At 38.5% G+C, this 17,513-nt stretch overlaps 1 protein-coding gene across 1 annotated transcript in view; it reads left to right on the top strand.

The window, feature by feature from the left end:
- The first annotated feature begins 6,546 nt into the window (after window positions 1-6,546).
- Window positions 6,547-17,513, top strand: part of LOC139750907 (protein brunelleschi-like) — a 459,160-nt gene continuing 448,193 nt past the window's right edge. The window contains exon 1 of the mRNA XM_071665792.1: window positions 6,547-6,699. The gene's annotated coding sequence lies outside the window, so the exon portion shown is untranslated. The remainder of the gene's footprint in view (window positions 6,700-17,513) is intronic.

The raw sequence follows: 17,513 nt of genomic DNA, 5'->3' as shown, positions 1-17,513 counted from the left end.
GGTTCTCACAAGTTCTGATGAATTCTAGAAATGCTTCAGCTATGTTCTCATTAATCAACATCAATTGTAACAAAGCTTCAGATTCCTGCCCATTATCACTAACATTTTTTTTTTTTTTGCTTTGTCACTGTCTCCCGCGTTTGCGAGGTAGCGCAAGGAAACAGACGAAAGAAATGGCCCAACCCACCCCCATACACATGCATATACACACACATCCACACACGCAAATATACATACCTACACAGCTTTCCATGGTTTACCCCAGACGCTTCACATGCCCTGATTCAATCCACTGACAGCACATCAACCCCGGTATACCACATCGATCCAATTCACTCTATTCCTTGCCCGCCTTTCACCCTCCTGCATGTTCAGGCCCCGATCACACAAAATCTTTTTCACTCCATCTTTCCATCTCCAATTTGGTCTCCCACTTCTCCTCGTTCCCTCCACCTCCGACACATATATCCTCTTGGTCAATCTTTCCTCACTCATTCTCTCCATGTACCCAAACCATTTCAAAACACCCTCTTCTGCTCTCTCAACCACGCTCTTTTTATTTCCACACATCTCTCTTACCCTTACGTTACTTACTCGATCAAACCACCTCACACCACACATTGTCCTCAAACATCTCATTTCCAGCACATCCATCCTTCTGCGCACAACTCTATCCATAGCCCACACCTCGCAACCATACAACATTGTTGGAACCACTATTCCTTCAAACATACCCATTTTGGCTTTCCGAGATAATGTTCTCGACTTCCACACATTCTTCACGGCTCCCAGGATTTTCGCCCCCTCCCCCACCCTATGATCCACTTCCGCTTCCATGGTTCCATCCGCTGCCAGATCCACTCCCAGATATCTAAAACACTTCACTTCCTCCAGTTTTGCTCCATTCAAACTTATCTCCCAATTGACTTGACCCTCAACCCTACTGTACCTAATAACCTTGCTCTTATTCACATTTACTCTTAACTTTCTTCTTTCACACACTTTACCAAACTCAGTCACCAGCTTCTGCAGTTTCTCACATGAATCAGCCACCAGCGCTGTATCATCAGCGAACAACAACTGACTCACTTCCCAAGCTCTCTCATCCACAACAGACTTCATACTTGCCCCTCTTTCCAAAACTCTTGCATTTACCTCCCTAAGAAACCCATCCATAAACAAATTAAACAACCATGGAGACATCACACACCCCTGCCGCAAACCTACATTCACTGAGAACCAATCACTTTCCTCTCTTCCTACACATACACATGCCTTACATCCTCGATAAAAACTTTTCACTGCTTCTAACAACTTGCCTCCCACACCATATATTCTTAATACCTTCCACAGAGCATCTCTATCAACTCTATCATATGCCTTCTCCAGATCCATAAATGCTACATACAAATCCATTTGCTTTTCTAAGTATTTCTCACATACATTCTTCAAAGCAAACACCTGATCCACACATCCTCTACCACTTCTGAAACCACACTGCTCTTCCCCAATCTGATGCTCTGTACATGCCCTCACCCTCTCAATCAATACCCTCCCATATAATTTACCAGGAATACTCAACAAACTTATACCTCTGTAATTTGAGCACTCACTCTTATCCCCTTTGCCTTTGTACAATGGCACTATGCACGCATTCCGCCAATCCTCATGCACCTCACCATGAGTCATACATAAATCAAATAACCTTACCAACCAGTCAATAATACAGTCACCCCCTTTTTAAATGAATTCCACTGCAATACCATCCAAACCTGCCGCCTTGCCAGCTTTCATCTTCCGCAAAGCTTTTACTACCTCTTCTCTGTTTACCAAATCATTTTCCCTAACCCTCTCACTTTGCACACCACCTCGACCAAAACACCCTATATCTGCCTCTCTATCATCAAACACATTCAACAAACCTTCAAAATACTCACTCCATCTCCTTCTCACATCACCACAACTTGTTATCACCTCCCCATTTGCGCCCTTCACTGAAGTTCCCATTTGCTCCCTTGTCTTACGCACTTTATTTACCTCCTTCCAGAACATCTTTTTATTCTCCCTAAAATTTAATGATACTCTCTCACCCCAACTCTCATTTGCCCTCTTTTTCACCTCTTGCACCTTTCTCTTGACCTCCTGTCTCTTTCTTTTATACATCTCCCACTCAATTGCATTTTTTCCCTGCAAAAATCGTCCAAATGCCTCTCTCTTCTCTTTCACTAATAATCTTACTTCTTCATCCCACCACTAATTACCCTTTCTAATCAACCCACCTCCCACTCTTCTCATGCCACAAGCATCTTTTGCGCAATCCATCACTGATTCCCTAAATACATCCCATTCCTCCCCCACTCCCCTTACTTCCATTGTTCTCACCTTTTTCCATTCTGTACTCAGTCTCCCCTGGTACTTCCTCACACAAGTCTCCTTCCCAAGCTCACTTACTCTCACCACCCTCTTCACCCCAACATTCACTCTTCTTTTCTGAAAACCCATACAAATCTTCACCTTAGCCTCCACAAGATAATGATCAGACATCCCTCCAGTTGCACCTCTCAGCACATTAACATCCAAAAGTCTCTCTTTCGCGTGCCTGTCAATTAACACGTAATCCAATAACGCTCTCTGGCCATCTCTCCTACTTACATACGTATACTTATATATATCTCGCTTTTTAAACCAGGTATTCCCAATCACCAGTCCTTTTTCAGCACATAAATCTACAAGCTCTTCACCATTTCCATTTACAACACTGAATACCCCATGTATACCAATTATTCCCTCAACTGCCACATTACTCACCTTTGCATTCAAATCACCCATCACTATAACCCAGTCTCGTGCATCAAAACCACTAACACACTCATTCAGCTGCTCCCAAAACACTTGCCTCTCATGATCTTTCTTCTCATGCCCAGGTGCATATGCACCAATAATCACCCATCTCTCTCCATCAACTTTCAGTTTTATCCATATTAATCGAGAATTTACTTTCTTACATTCTGTCACATACTCCCACAACTCCTGTTTCAGGAGTACTGCTACTCCTTCCCTTGCTCTTGTCCTCTCACTAACCCCTGACTTTACTCCCAAGACATTCCCAAACCACTCTTCCCCTTTACCCTTGAGCTTCGTTTCACTCAGAGCCAAAACATCCATGTTCCTTTCCTCAAACATACTACCTATCTCTCCTTTTTTCACATCTTGGTTACATCCACACACATTTAGACACCGCAGTCTGAGCCTTCGAGGAGGATGAGCACTCCCCGCGTGACTCCTTCCTCTGTTTCCCATTTTAGAAAGTTAAAAAATACAAGGAGGGGAGGATTTCTGGCCCCCCGCTCCCGTCCCCTCTAGTCGCCTTCTACGACACGCGAGGAATGCGTGGGAAGTATTCTTTCACCCCTATCCCCAGGGATAACTAACTTATGTAATGGAATATAATTATCACATTCATCATCCCCTCGGAAATTTCTCATTTTCACAATTTCAACTGCCATATGAACCTATCTTAAAGAAAAAAGAAGTAATGTAACTAAAGTAAATAATGGCACTGGGTAATTTACCAGTTTATCTCCTCATTACTAACAATTATTTTGTTCTAAAATACTAAGGTACTGTTTAAGAAATGCAAAATCACTTGCAAAACACGTTTTGGAGCAACCTGATTAACATGAATAAAAAGGCAATATGGGTATGAAAGTCAGGAAACATGTGGGGCAAATATAACAGTAAAAATACATGTAAAATACTAACAAATCTATAAAAACCTCACCAAGTACCAAAACTGAAATTAGAAATATAAGAAAAACTCATAAGCTGATGGGGACTGTAATGCCACAACTGTGTTGTCTGTTTCTGATACCTGGCACAATTTTGATAGTGCTCAATAATGAATGAGAAAGGTATATTTCCATTACAATACTGAAAATTAAGATAAATCATGACTTCTAAGGAGGCTATGTGGAATTTTCGTACATTCTACTTTAAATCTAACCTACATTTTCTGATATACTATTGCCTTATCTGATATTGCTCAGTGAAACATAATGCTCAACATCCTGCTCTAAAACGATTATCCTATTCTATCTATGAACAAAAACATTTACTATTCCAAGCTAATACAAATGCGAAGCTAAACTGGTATATCAAATAAATTTGGTAAAATTGAAGAATATGATTATGCCTTTCCACGGATCATGATCCATGTTGTACTCTCATGGAATAACTGTCACCAATGTAAAGAGTCGCTAAGGAGTGTGGAATTTTTCACTTCTTAAAACTGATCTTTGACATTAAATAAATCGATAGTGGTAGAGTTAACAAGGAGAGGCAAAAAAGTGGGGCTATACAATAAATGTATAATGTAAAATGGATAACCTGCCAATTTTAACACGAGATGGCACGTGGGTTCTATTAATAGTGGAATTTTATCATTATAAAAACATGTACTCCACTTGATTGTGCCATGATTCATTTGGTTTGGAAGGTAAACATTGAGTTCAGATATTTACAAAATTCTACAAATCTGACATTGTGGGAAAGCTCTCATAAGCATCAATGCGGTGCCTAAATCTGTACAGACGTCTAAACTCATCCAACATACTTGTAAACTTCTGACTCAAACATTTCCATGCATGGTGTCATTCAATAATTGCATGAATAATTAAAGAAAATAGACATTTGTAAACTCAACAGGAAAAGTTTCTTGTTGTGTTACAGCTTCACTTCGTTTATGTGCCAACGTGCAACCCGAATAAAGCTCTATAGAGTTCAAACTGGTGCCAAGTGAATGCTTTTTGTCTGCTGTCTACAGGACAGTCACTTTAGTATCCTCATACACATGTGAGGATATTCATAATTGGTTAAAACTGTTAAAACGTTATATGAATGCATTACTTACACTTCCACCTGTTAAATTTCAATGTTTTTACCCCCATTTTCCCCCCATGTAAAAGCTCTGCCCAGTATATATAAACTTAAAATTGATGTAGTGCTTCTATACCTAAAATAACACACACACTATATCACTCTACTTATTGTAAGAAATCCATCAGTACCACTTCGTTAAGTTCTATTCTCTAGAAAATGCACGTCTTCCGAAACTTTACACTAATTACCATAAAAAACTGGAATAATAGTTTGACTCAGTGATGCCGAACTGTTAGCAAAAAAACAATTATGGACTTACAAATGATAATATTGTAACTAAAATCAATAAATGCTGGGCAGCTAAATACTTATATTATAGTAAGAGGTAATGCCTGCTACTTGTGGTAAAAGAAACATCATGGAATGGGTGAACTTTGGAAATCTGTCATCTCAATTCAAAAATTAGTCTTCTCGCATTCTTTGATAATTTCTTCCTTTAGCCTAACATTCACTTTTTATAATTCTTTTGTAAATCTTAATGTAGGAAAGGCACAATGGTACGCTTAGATGGCTAACACTTAAAATACCCATGCCAAGTTTTTCAAAAGCTTGATTATGTTCCTCTTGAAAGAAAAATATAACATTTTCAGTCACTCCAACATTTTTTATGACTTAAACATACCTCCAAGTTTCGCCTCTTTAAATATTCATTGACATTAGCCATCACTTTTTCTGTCCTCACTTTCTTCATCTTCTAAAGCATGCTGAACGTCATATTCGAATTGCTCCCCAGCTGATCAGCCGACATGTTTACTAAATACATGGCTACCAACCCCACTAAACCCTACAAACTCAGTTAATATAACTTTAACTTTATCATTTTCAAATAACATTGTTTCGTTGATGATCAAAGTGTTTAAAACCATTGATTATATAATTCAGGTTCAATAATATGATAATGAACTTATAATTATGCATATTTACGTATTATTTTTTTTTTATGACTGTTTGACTGGAAACCATTGCTTTCAGAAACTGCTTCATCTGAAGCAGGAAAACCATATGTCAAAGTTCACCGTTGCCTCCTCAGACTCGCCGTCTTTATCAAACTGATAATTTGGTCAAGTATTTGTGTAATTGTGATGGAGATGGAAGTGATTCCACGTAAGATAGATATAACCTCAACCATATGATTAAATACCATATTCAAATGGAATCAACAAAATTATTAAGGAAGAAGAGATGTAGTCACATTATCAAAGAATATATTTATCGACTTGGTTTTTGATAATCTAGTCCCATGCCCTTTTATGACCAATCGCATTAGATAGATAAGAAAAGTATGTTTCAGTTTAGTTATATACATATCTTATGGTATTCTACTTTACATGTTTAACACGACTCTATTACCATGTAACATCTCTACTTTTTTTCTTAATGTAAGTAGAAAAATCTGTAACTCAAAATGTCTTATGAAGAACTAGATATCAGATTACATTCGGTTATAATAGATATACTGTAGGATCTTTATATATTTGCTAATGTCATTATTCTCTAGTTATGCTAGTGTATAATGCTCATTGGAAATGTTAAAATAAAGGCTAAATACCTAACAAGTTACTAACGTTATTTTAACATTAGGAAATGTGTTTTCATGGTGGTCGGGAGTGTTGGCAGTCCTGTAACAAAGAAAGACACCCCTATCTAGCATCGCTGGCTGGACCACTTACAGTTTTTCTCTTTACTAGGAATCCACAGTCAGTGTTAATAATATCCTGATTGCGGCTGTTAGCAAAAGAGCCTGAATACCCGGTCATCATGGTGAGTATTAGTCGATCTAGTGATGACAAGTGATTGTAAGGTCAAGTAGCCCCTCAGATTGTCATTATCCGCCCCCCAGTTGATGTAACTTATAATTGTACCATTTTACTTTTCCAAATTTAATTCACCTCATTGCTCCAGTCAGTGCATGGTAAGGTGTATACAGTTATAAGGGAAAGTAATGGCAAGTTATCTTTAATTTATACCAATGTTGGAATTAATATCCAATGAGAGAGGCAGTTCTGAGAAGCATGTAATGTCAGCAGTGGTAGTGACAGGGACTGTCTCTGTGCAGTACAAGCTAAGGCAAGGTGTCGCTTTATCCTCACCGAACTATATCTAAATATATTGAGACAAATTGTCCCAGTATTAGAATATATGATTATTAGTACATGCACATGACACAATCCAGTTATGATAAGGTTCTATAGAAAATGAAAGACAATATGACGTAACCTTAATTTACCAATTTATTCCAAAGTAACAAACTCCAGTAGGGCACAGAAAACTTATGCAGTGAAATTACGGAAGAGTTGGACAGAGAAGATTGATACAGCTAACTACTTCAATTCTTTCTAAAACAAATTGTAGATACATTAGGCAGGACTAGAAATATGGATGAAAACTTCAAAATCGACTCTTGCAACCATTGCGACATAGAATCTTGGAAAGTCCAGTGTAGAGGAACTCTGAGGACTCTGAACTGGAAATTGATGATAAATGTTACATCTATATAGTGAAATTACCTTAATATGATTATGTTTTAAGTCATCAGGCTACCCCCTGGGAAGTGGCTGCTTGTATTTTGGGTGCTTTATAGTTAAATTTCGATATGATTACAAAAATATTTGTGAACTGATCTGTCCTGTCATTCATAGTAATGATATTACGTGAGGTTATAGTTGCATATCAAAGAAACAGTAGGGTTAAGTAATGGAAAAGTAGGCCATACAGTTGTAAAAGATCCTCGAAATCTATGAACAGTGTACCTCGCTTCTCAGTAAAATTCATTGTTCACTATCTGTATTACATCTGTTTTGGACATAGTGAATTTTGTTAGATTAGGTTTAGTTTCTTTGAATCTGATTTTCTGATGGTTCTTGTCTTTTGAATGATGCTGACTTTCATTTATATCACAAACAGGTTGATCTCTGAAACTATATTGTTATTGGGACTGTATTATTACTGTTTTGGACATCCAGTGAATTTTGTTAGGTAAGGTTAGATTTGGTTTGGTTGAAATTTCTTTTCTGATGGATTTTGATATCTTCTGAATGATTCCACATTCATTTCTACTGTAAACAAGTGGATTTCTGAAATGGTAATTTTACCCATTATTCTTGTTGAAATATGTCACATTGTTTTGATATTTTATAAGTGTAATACTTTTAGACAAATCAGTCCAACTTTTTCCATGATGTACATGATTCTTATTGCCTCGTGTGATAATGTGTAATTAAACATTAATGCTGATGGATGGTTATTGGTCATGTTAAGCTCTCATTAATTGGCTGAAAAAATTTCTATGTGAGTGGTAGCCCCACTTCTAAGGCTCAGAACTTGGTATTTGGCTGAAAATTTTTATATGTGAGTAGTAGTCCCTATTTAAGGCTCAGATGCAGTAGAATCTATGAAAATGTTCCTTGGCAACCAGTGTTTATATTTTATTATATGTTTCTTGAAAGGTGTGTGATATTTATGGTCACTATTTTTTGCTGTTTTTGGGCATAATTTATGATCCTCTAAAGACAAATTCCATCATGTACTTGAACAGTTATGTCACACACAACATTTGTATATTTCGACTACAGCATTAAAAGTTAGATGCACAGAATCTGAAAACCTCCCATAACTTGCACCCAAGATTTATATATGTTAAACTTCATACTGTTGCAATATTCCAGTGTTTGCTGTGTAACACCAAATGGGCAAGTGTATGATGGAATAAGTTCTTGGCAACAGGAATACATTACTTAAAACAGTCTTGGTTAACAGGAGGTAAACCTTTCTAGTTGAATAACTTAAAGGAACCCTATTTTCCTTTTGGAGAGTGGAAGAGACACTGTGACACCTTGGAGCTAAACCATTGATTGACCATAAGTGAAAATCATGTCACAATGACCCTTGTTCAGCCAACCATTGAAAAAATTTTGAGTCTTGGCAAGGAAGAAGCTTGACCAGAAGCAATCTTAATATCCTCCATCAGTGATGAAGATGGGCTGAATCTCATATGAGTGATTTAACTCACTTTAAAGACATTAATTTATTACTGAGAACCCCATATACCTAAAAGTAAACTTAAGAGGCCACAACATATGGAATACTGTGGAGAGAAGAAATATCTTCCTAGAATATTGAAAGGGTTGAAGTGGATTTCTCTCGCTTAGAGTCTGGTTCAAATAAACTATGGTAGCCCTGAAATGGCAATGAATTTCTGTTTTCTGCATTTATTTACCCATTTTTTAAGCAACTAGAAATTGTATATGCAAAACATATATCTCTCTGTGGGACTCTCCAAGTAAATTATCACATATTAAAAGTCTTCTCATGCTTTTGCATTGAAAGTTTGTCACTTTTTTTGATATGGGAAAAAGTATGTCTTCCTTAAAATCCTTGTGTTTAGAAAACTTTATATTCCCCCAAATTCTTACAATAGTGAATATATGTGAGGTTTATTAGGTTTAGCAGTGAAAAAAAGGAGAGGTCATTTGGAATGTGAATATAATTGGAGAGAACTTGGAGAAAGTGGAGTGTTTCAGATGCCTGGGAGTGGATATGACAATGATTGGAACAGTGGGAACTGAAATAAGCCATAGAGTGGTTGAGGTCTTTGATGCTTTGAGGAGTGTGCTGAAAGAAGTGACACTGTCTCAGATATAATGACTGAATTCATACAGCAATATATCACTGGGCCCTAATGAGACTGTTTATATTAGTTGAAGAATCAGAAAGACTTTGATTAATGTAGTAAGAATAGAATGACATGTAGATTTTTCAAAGAGGAAGATCTGTAAATTTATTGTATAGCTAAGGAGGTGCAATTAATGTTGTTCATGAACTCATCAAAATATTTATCAAGTCTACATAAATGTATTTATGGTACTGCTTTCAACTTTTTTTAATAGGTAAATCATTCCATATAACAATTCTGTTGAAGAAAAAGTACTTTGCCTCATTTGCCCATGAGCTTATATCTCTTAAAATGAGTGATATCAGACAATCCATCCTTAAGTAGCTTGTGAGGTTAAGATCATCAAAACTTGTAATGGTTTTGAATACTTGTATTGATCACCTCTTAACCTTTCCTTTTCTAAGTTAGATAAGTTCGCTTCTTTTATTTGGCTCTCATAGGATTCGTTACTTAGGCTGGGAATCACCTTGGCAGTATGCATCTGTACTATTTCCATTCTGTCCGTCTTTCCTGAAGTAGGATGACCAAAATTGGACACAGTATTCCAGATGGGAATGCACCAGTGAGTTGCAAAAAGTGAGAATACTTTCCTGAGACTTAGATTTGAAAGCCCCTACCTTTGAATCCAAGGATTTTGTTCACTCTTTCTTTACTGTATCTTGGCTCAAGGACACTAGAAATTATGACACCCAAGCCCTTTTCCTCATTTGCCCTTTGTAGCTCATCATTATGAATGATAGGTATGTTTGATGGTGTAGTAGGCCTGTTAGAGTGATATGGATGTGAGGCATGGGCCTTAGACAAAATTTTTAAGCATTAGGTGAATGTGTTGTGGTGTAAGGAGGGTTGATCAAATAAGAAATGATAGGATAAGAGAGATAGGCAGTAGTAAGAAGAGGACATAATAGAGCTGAAGTAGGTGTGCTGAAATGGTTTGGATATGCGGAGAATTGGTGAGGGAAGGAGGGTATACATGTCAGAAGTGGAGGGAACAAGGAAAAGGGGGAAACCATGGAGGAAACGTAATAATGAAGTGAAAGATGTAACTCTAGGGTAATTAGACACACTAGGGTTCTAGTACTAAATGCAGCTTGAGCTTCATTGAGGTTCTAAGAGGACAAGTCCTATGAGAGATGACGCATTCTACCTAGATAGACATTCTTCACTTTAGTTCCCTAGCTTATCACTGGTGCACTGTAAAGGTTATGGAAACCTTAAGCCATGGACTCTCTTTTCTATCTATCTATATCTCTGACGCCTGTTCCAATTGGAACTCCCCAAAAGGAGGGGCCGTGGCAACAGTCTGCATAACTAAAGAACTCCAGTGCCACTTCTTTGCCTTTAGTTCCTCACCTTAACAGGCCATAGGCAGAGGGAAAGTTTAGCACAGTGTTTGCAGAGGCTCCTACCTAATGTTTCTAATGATTACTTCTATCTAATGCTCCCACCAACTTTTTCTACCTAATGCTCCAGCCTAGATGTTCCTACCTACTATTTTTATCTACTGCTCCTACCATTTTGCCAAAAGGCAGGGCTAGTACCTAGTGTTCACCGCAGGAAAATCTAGAGTTATGAAGAATGAGCTGCATGAGTTAACTGTTGTCAAGTGTTGCATATGACAAGGAGAGATTGTATGTTTGTGGGCAGAATGCCAGTAGTCCACATATTAGTGAGGCAGAGAGAAAAGACAGCTACCTAGGTCAACGGGAGATTAACTTGACCACTACTAAAGTGCTAGCTTACTTAGCAGATGTCACCAACCCTCCTGATACCATGGTGGATAGTACTGGTAATATGCCTCCCTGGTTGTTGGCTGCCTCCCAACCGCTGAACAATGGCATACTAACGGCAATCATAAGTCACATTTTTCAAACAATATAAAGAATAGAATATGAATTGGTTACTGGGAGATTAACTGAGGCTTTTAGTAGATTTTGTTAATTTTTCACAAGTGCTTTATTTAATTTTCTATTAACCAATCCTGCATTATCCCTGATGTTTGTATCTTCGCCACTATCTCCTTCTCTGATAATGTTGAATTTGATAAGATGCTCAAAATCATGCTTTGCAACATTTATTCTAATAGCTAATTGGTATAGTAATATTCAGTATCTAAAACCAGTTTTGAGACATAGCCTACCGATAAAATACATAAATCTCAACTAAATCCCCTTTTTCACTGAGATTTATAATGTGCATATATCATTGTTAATGTAGTGTGCTTGTGAGGAATGACTGCTTGCTGAGAAGTTGGGCAGTTTGATTACCAGCCACTCACTGCTTTCTGTTATGTGTGTGTTTAGGCTCTTGGCCTGATATGTACTGAAGTCATGGATTTATTTATATTATTTTTTTATTTTGCTTTGTCGCTGTCTCCTGCGTTAGCGAGGTAGCGCAAGGAAACAGACGAAAGAAATGGCCCACCCCACCCACATACACATGTATATACATACATGTCCACACACGCAAATATACGTACCTATACATCTCAATGTACACATATATATACACACACACACAGACATATACATATATACAAATGTACATAATTCATACTGTCTGCCTTTATTTATTCCCATTGCCACCTCGCCACACATGGAATAACATCCCCCTCCCCCCTCATGTGTGCGAGGTAGCGCTAGGAAAAGACAACAAAGGCCCCATTCGTTTACACTCACTCTCTAGCTGTCATGAAATAATGCCCGAAAGCACAGCTCCCTTTCCACATCCAGGCCCCACAGAACTTTCCATGGTTTACCCCAGACGCTTCACATGCCCTGATTCAATCCATTGACAGCACGTCGACCCCGGTATACCACATTGATCCAATTCACTGTATTCCTTGCCCGCCTTTCACCCTCCTGCATGTTCAGGCCCCGATCACTCAAAATCTTTTTCACTCCATCTTTCCACCTCCAATTTGGTCTCCCACTTCTCCTCGTTCCCTCCACCTCCAACACCCATATCCTCTTGGTCAATCTTTCCTCACTCATTCTCTCCATGTGCCCAAACCATTTCAAAACACCCTCTTTTGCTCTCTCAACCACGCTCTTTTTATTTCCACACATCTCTCTTACCCTTACATTACTTACTCGATCAAACCACCTCACACCACATGTTGTCCTCAAACATGTCATTTCCAGCACATCCACCCTCCTGCGCACAACTCTATTCATAGCCCACGCCTTGCAACCATACAACATTGTTGGAACCACTATTCCTTCAAACATACCCATTTTTGCTTTCTGAGATAATGTTCTCGACTTCCAAACATTCTTCAAGGCTCCCAGGATTTTTGCCCCCTCCTCCACCCTATGATTCACTTCTGCTTCCATGGTTCCATCCGCTGCCAGATCCACTCCCAGATATCTAAAACACTTTACTTCCTCCGTAGATATTGCCTATATATTCCGACTGTATCTTTGAAAATTGAAATTGGTCTCAGCTGCCAGATCAACTTAGGTGAGGTTTTCATAGGTTCCCTTGATTTTTGGAAGTGTTCACTTTCTTTTTAACTCCACAGTCAGTCTTATGGTCTTATAGCACTTCTTACTGTTACTCAGTTATCAGAAGATAAGAAAGTGCTCTAGATCATCTACAGTGGTGCCAGTTTAAATCTAATTTATGTGTTTTTCTAACTTTGTGAATTATTTCTGTGATGGGCCTGAAATGAAATCAACAGGACCTAGGTATATCTCGCATAACTTTTCCTAGTACCTGAAATTTACATTACAAATGAACCAAAATTAATGTGAGTGCGGTGGGAAGTTGACATCGCTAGTGGCTTGGTGTGTCTTTTATTTATTTATTTTTTTTCCTCCTGTTGGCAAAATGCTGTTTGGATGTGTCGTATATTTCAAGTATATCATTAAGAATTGAGGGAAATCTTGGGTAGTAGGGGAAGTAAAGTCACGTTTTCATAGGTAATGTTGATTTTTCCAAATTTTAAACTACTCTTACATTAATCAACTGTACGTTTTTCTTAGCTGTCTCCACTATATTTCTTTTACTATCATGGGATGAAAAATGCTTCCCATCATGTAACATTGGTCTTTTTGGCTTTTAGTAAGTGTAAGGTATGCATTTATACCACTTATATTCAGTTACATGAGGAAATAGATTAATGTAGCAGAAGAGGTACATTCCTGGAAAAGTGTTAGTATAAAATCTGTTATTGTATGAGCATTTGAAATCTGTTGTAAAAAGGTTTTTTCCTCTGGAGAAATTTACTATATCTAACTGGTAAGTATGCGATATACATTTTTTTTTTTTTTTTTTGGCTTTGTTGCTGTCTCCCGCGTTTGCGAGGTAGCGCAAGGAAACAGACGAAAGAAATGGCCCAACCCACCCCCATACACATGTATATACATACGTCCACACACGCAAATATACATACCTACACAGCTTTCCATGGTTTACCCCAGACGCTTCACATGCCTTGATTCAATCCACTGACAGCACGTCAACCCCGGTATACCACATCGCTCCAATTCACTTTATTCCTTGCCCTCCTTTCACCCTCCTGCATGTTCAGGCCCCGATCACACAAAATCTTTTTCACTCCATCTTTCCACCTCCAATTTGGTCTCCCTCTTCTCCTCGTTCCCTCCACCTCCGACACATATATCCTCTTGGTCAATCTTTCCTCACTCATTCTCTCCATGTGCCCAAACCATTTCAAAACACCCTCTTCTGCTCTCTCAACCACGCTCTTTTTATTTCCACACATCTCTCTCACCCTTACGTTACTTACTCGATCAAACCACCTCACACTACACATTGTCCTCAAACATCTCATTTCCAGCACATCCATCCTCCTGCGCACAACTCTATCCATAGCCCACACCTCGCAACCATACAACATTGTCGGAACCACTATTCCTTCAAACATACCCATTTTTGCTTTCCGAGATAATGTTCTCGACTTCCACACATTCTTCAAGGCCCCCAGAATTTTCGCCCCCTCCCCCACCCTATGATCCACTTCCGCTTCCATGGTTCCATCTGCTGCCAGATCCACTCCCAGATATCTAAAACACTTCACTTCCTCCAGTTTTTCTCCATTCAAACTCACCTCCCAATTGACTTGACCCACAACCCTACTGTACCTAATAACCTTGCTCTTATTCACATTTACTCTTAACTTTCTTCTTTCACACACTTTACCAAACTCAGTCACCAGCTTCTGCAGTTTCTCACATGAATCAGCCACCAGCACTGTATCATCAGCGAAGAACAACTGACTCACTTCCCAAGCTCTCTCATCCCCAACAGACTTCATACTTGCCCCTCTTTCCAAAACTCTTGCATTCACCTCCCTAACAACCCCATCCATAAACAAATTAAACAACCATGGAGACGTCACACACCCCTGCCGTAAACCTACATTCACTGAGAACCAATCATGACCTTATGAATAATATGCCAGACTTTTTATCTGGTTAATTATATGATATTTGATAAGAAACTTAACTGAAAATTTAGTGATGAGGGCTTGAGGTGGTGGTAGATTGGGAAGGGTTGGAGTAGGTTTGTACCTACAACAGTTTATGATGAGATTTTGCCATGATGGCAAGGCAAGAAGAAAGCTCTCTGCATAACTTGTTTGGTGTAGAAGACTGTTTTTAGCTGTCATTTGCATTTCATAACTATCTGTTCATTGAGGACTGATTTCAATCATATGTCAGATATTCTTTTAAATGTTTATGTGGTTGTTCCATGCATGTTTTTCATTTCTGTTAGCATTATGTTGAATAGCTTGTTTAGTTTCTTGGTTGAGCTGTCATGTATTTTTGTCTGATTTTTTCCAGTATTTTCTATGGTATTTTTTATTATTTGCTGACCGTGAAGCATTTACAGGCCACCTGAAGTCGAACTTGGGTAGGTTAGAATCCTGGTTGTGACAGGTGGTCCACATTCAGCCTAGCTGTTCATCCTCCCCTATAGGCTGGTCAATAAATTGGGGACCTAGTTTAGGCTTATATTGTGTTTAATTTCTTTCTTTCTTCCTGCCTCAGGAGTCCCTTCTATCCTTATGAGACTTCTGCACTTTTCAGAAAGCTGGCCTCATACACCAGTTAGAACAACAGCTCTTACAGTGTTGTGATGTGTGCATGTGCAGAAAGTGTAATTGAGTAGTTAGTGCTTGGTGTCATCTTTATGGTAATTGCATTGTAGTCATGAAAGGTCTTGGTTTATGTTGAAAAGGCATGTGTAGTATTGGAGTGATGGCTCATATCCAGACTGTAAGCAAGAGGGTGTGACTCATGTTTGTTTGGGGACTTTGGTATCTGGTGGATATGTCAGGTGAGTTTAAGACTTGAGTTATGTGGTTGATTGGTTAGTGCTTGTTGTCATTTCAGTGTGTATGTGATTTGTCAGTGTTATATATGTTGGGAATTGGGGGATCTGTGAATAGAGTTACTAAAGTTTGTGGCAGAGGAAAGCTTTATATTTTTATGTGGGGGTTGGTTGATAGTTATAGAGTGGTTTGGATGGGATGGGTCTAGTTTTGTTGCAAAGAACCGAGTGCAGAGTAAGTTGAGGTGGAACTGTATGAGTGTTTGTGGTTGCTAGGGAGCCAGTGATTGATACAAGTGTACTGTTTTGTGTGTGCATTTTTGTTATATTTGCTTTTGAGAGGATGGAAGACCCTGTAGTTGAGGCATAGTGGAATGGATGAATTGGATGTAGAGGGTGTTGAGGGATTCTTTTTCTTGTCTAGATCTGGTATCAATTAGTGATTTAATGCCATTTGGTTTGAGTGTTGCTTTTGTGTTGATGTTATTGGTGTGGGGAGTGAATGTCATGTGTATGTTGTATGTGATGCCTGGAATGGTTGGTGTTTTGCACAGTGGGAGACACTGTCCATTCAGGGTGACTGGGGAGTGTGAGTTGGCTTTGTACCTGTCTTGGGTAAAAAGAGTGACTGGAAGACATCTGTGATGATGCAGACATTCTATTCTGGGTGAACCAATTTTCCAGTTGTGTAATTTTTTATTTTGCTATTGTGTTGTCAGGGTGTTGTGATGTTATTCGTATAAAAAAATGACCAAGTAAGGTTTACCTGATGGAATGAGAGGTCATTTAGGAAGAGATTGAAGAAAGTTAGAGAAAGAACAACTACTTAAGGAACTTTATTGTATAGTTCAAGTGTTTTAAAAGTGAAGCCTTCGAGAATGACTTTGGCATGGTGGCCGACCATAAAATTGGCCTGCCATTTTTGTCATTCATTGTTAAGTGTTTTTTTGTGCGAGGATAATGTTGGGGGACAGTGTCAAATTCTTTATTGATGTGTATTGCCACTAATAGTGTGTGGGAGGGGGAAGTGTGGTTAGTTGAATCCGTCTAGGATATGTTGTGTCAGGTCATTGTATAGTGTGGTGGTAGAGTATTTGGGTTTGAGAGAGAAGGATTTTTTTTGTTCTGTTGTGGATCTTTTTTCATCTAGTTTGGATGTTAAAGCTAGAAGAGATACAGGGCAGTATGAGGAGGGGGAGTTAGGTGGTATGGTGGATTTTAGGGTTCGTATTTATTAGCATGTTTCCTGATTTTAGGGATTTTTGTGTATTGCCTGGATTGCAAATGGACCATTGTGTTTTATTTGAAATTTTGTTAAGTTGTCAGATCCTGTAGGAGGAGAGTTCTTTTATTGCACTGGTTCTTCTCAATGTAATTACCTATTTGCACGGTATGAGGAGAGAGGTTTACACGTATCTCTTGTACTTTTTATTATTAAGAGGACTTTTTGTGTGTGATCTTTCAAGTAGTCAAGTAAAAAAATTTCTTAACCTACCTTAACTTAGCATACTAGCCTCTTGTCTCTTAACCCTTTAACCTCCATGCTACCCCTGCCTGCATCAAATGCTTGTAGGGGACTACACACAGCCCATGCAGAGTTGGT

Source organism: Panulirus ornatus, chromosome 10 (assembly GCF_036320965.1).
Source record: "Panulirus ornatus isolate Po-2019 chromosome 10, ASM3632096v1, whole genome shotgun sequence".
Taxonomy (NCBI): domain Eukaryota; kingdom Metazoa; phylum Arthropoda; class Malacostraca; order Decapoda; family Palinuridae; genus Panulirus; species Panulirus ornatus.
Note: the sequence above shows the minus strand (reverse complement) of the source record. Positions and strands in the feature narration are given on the sequence as shown.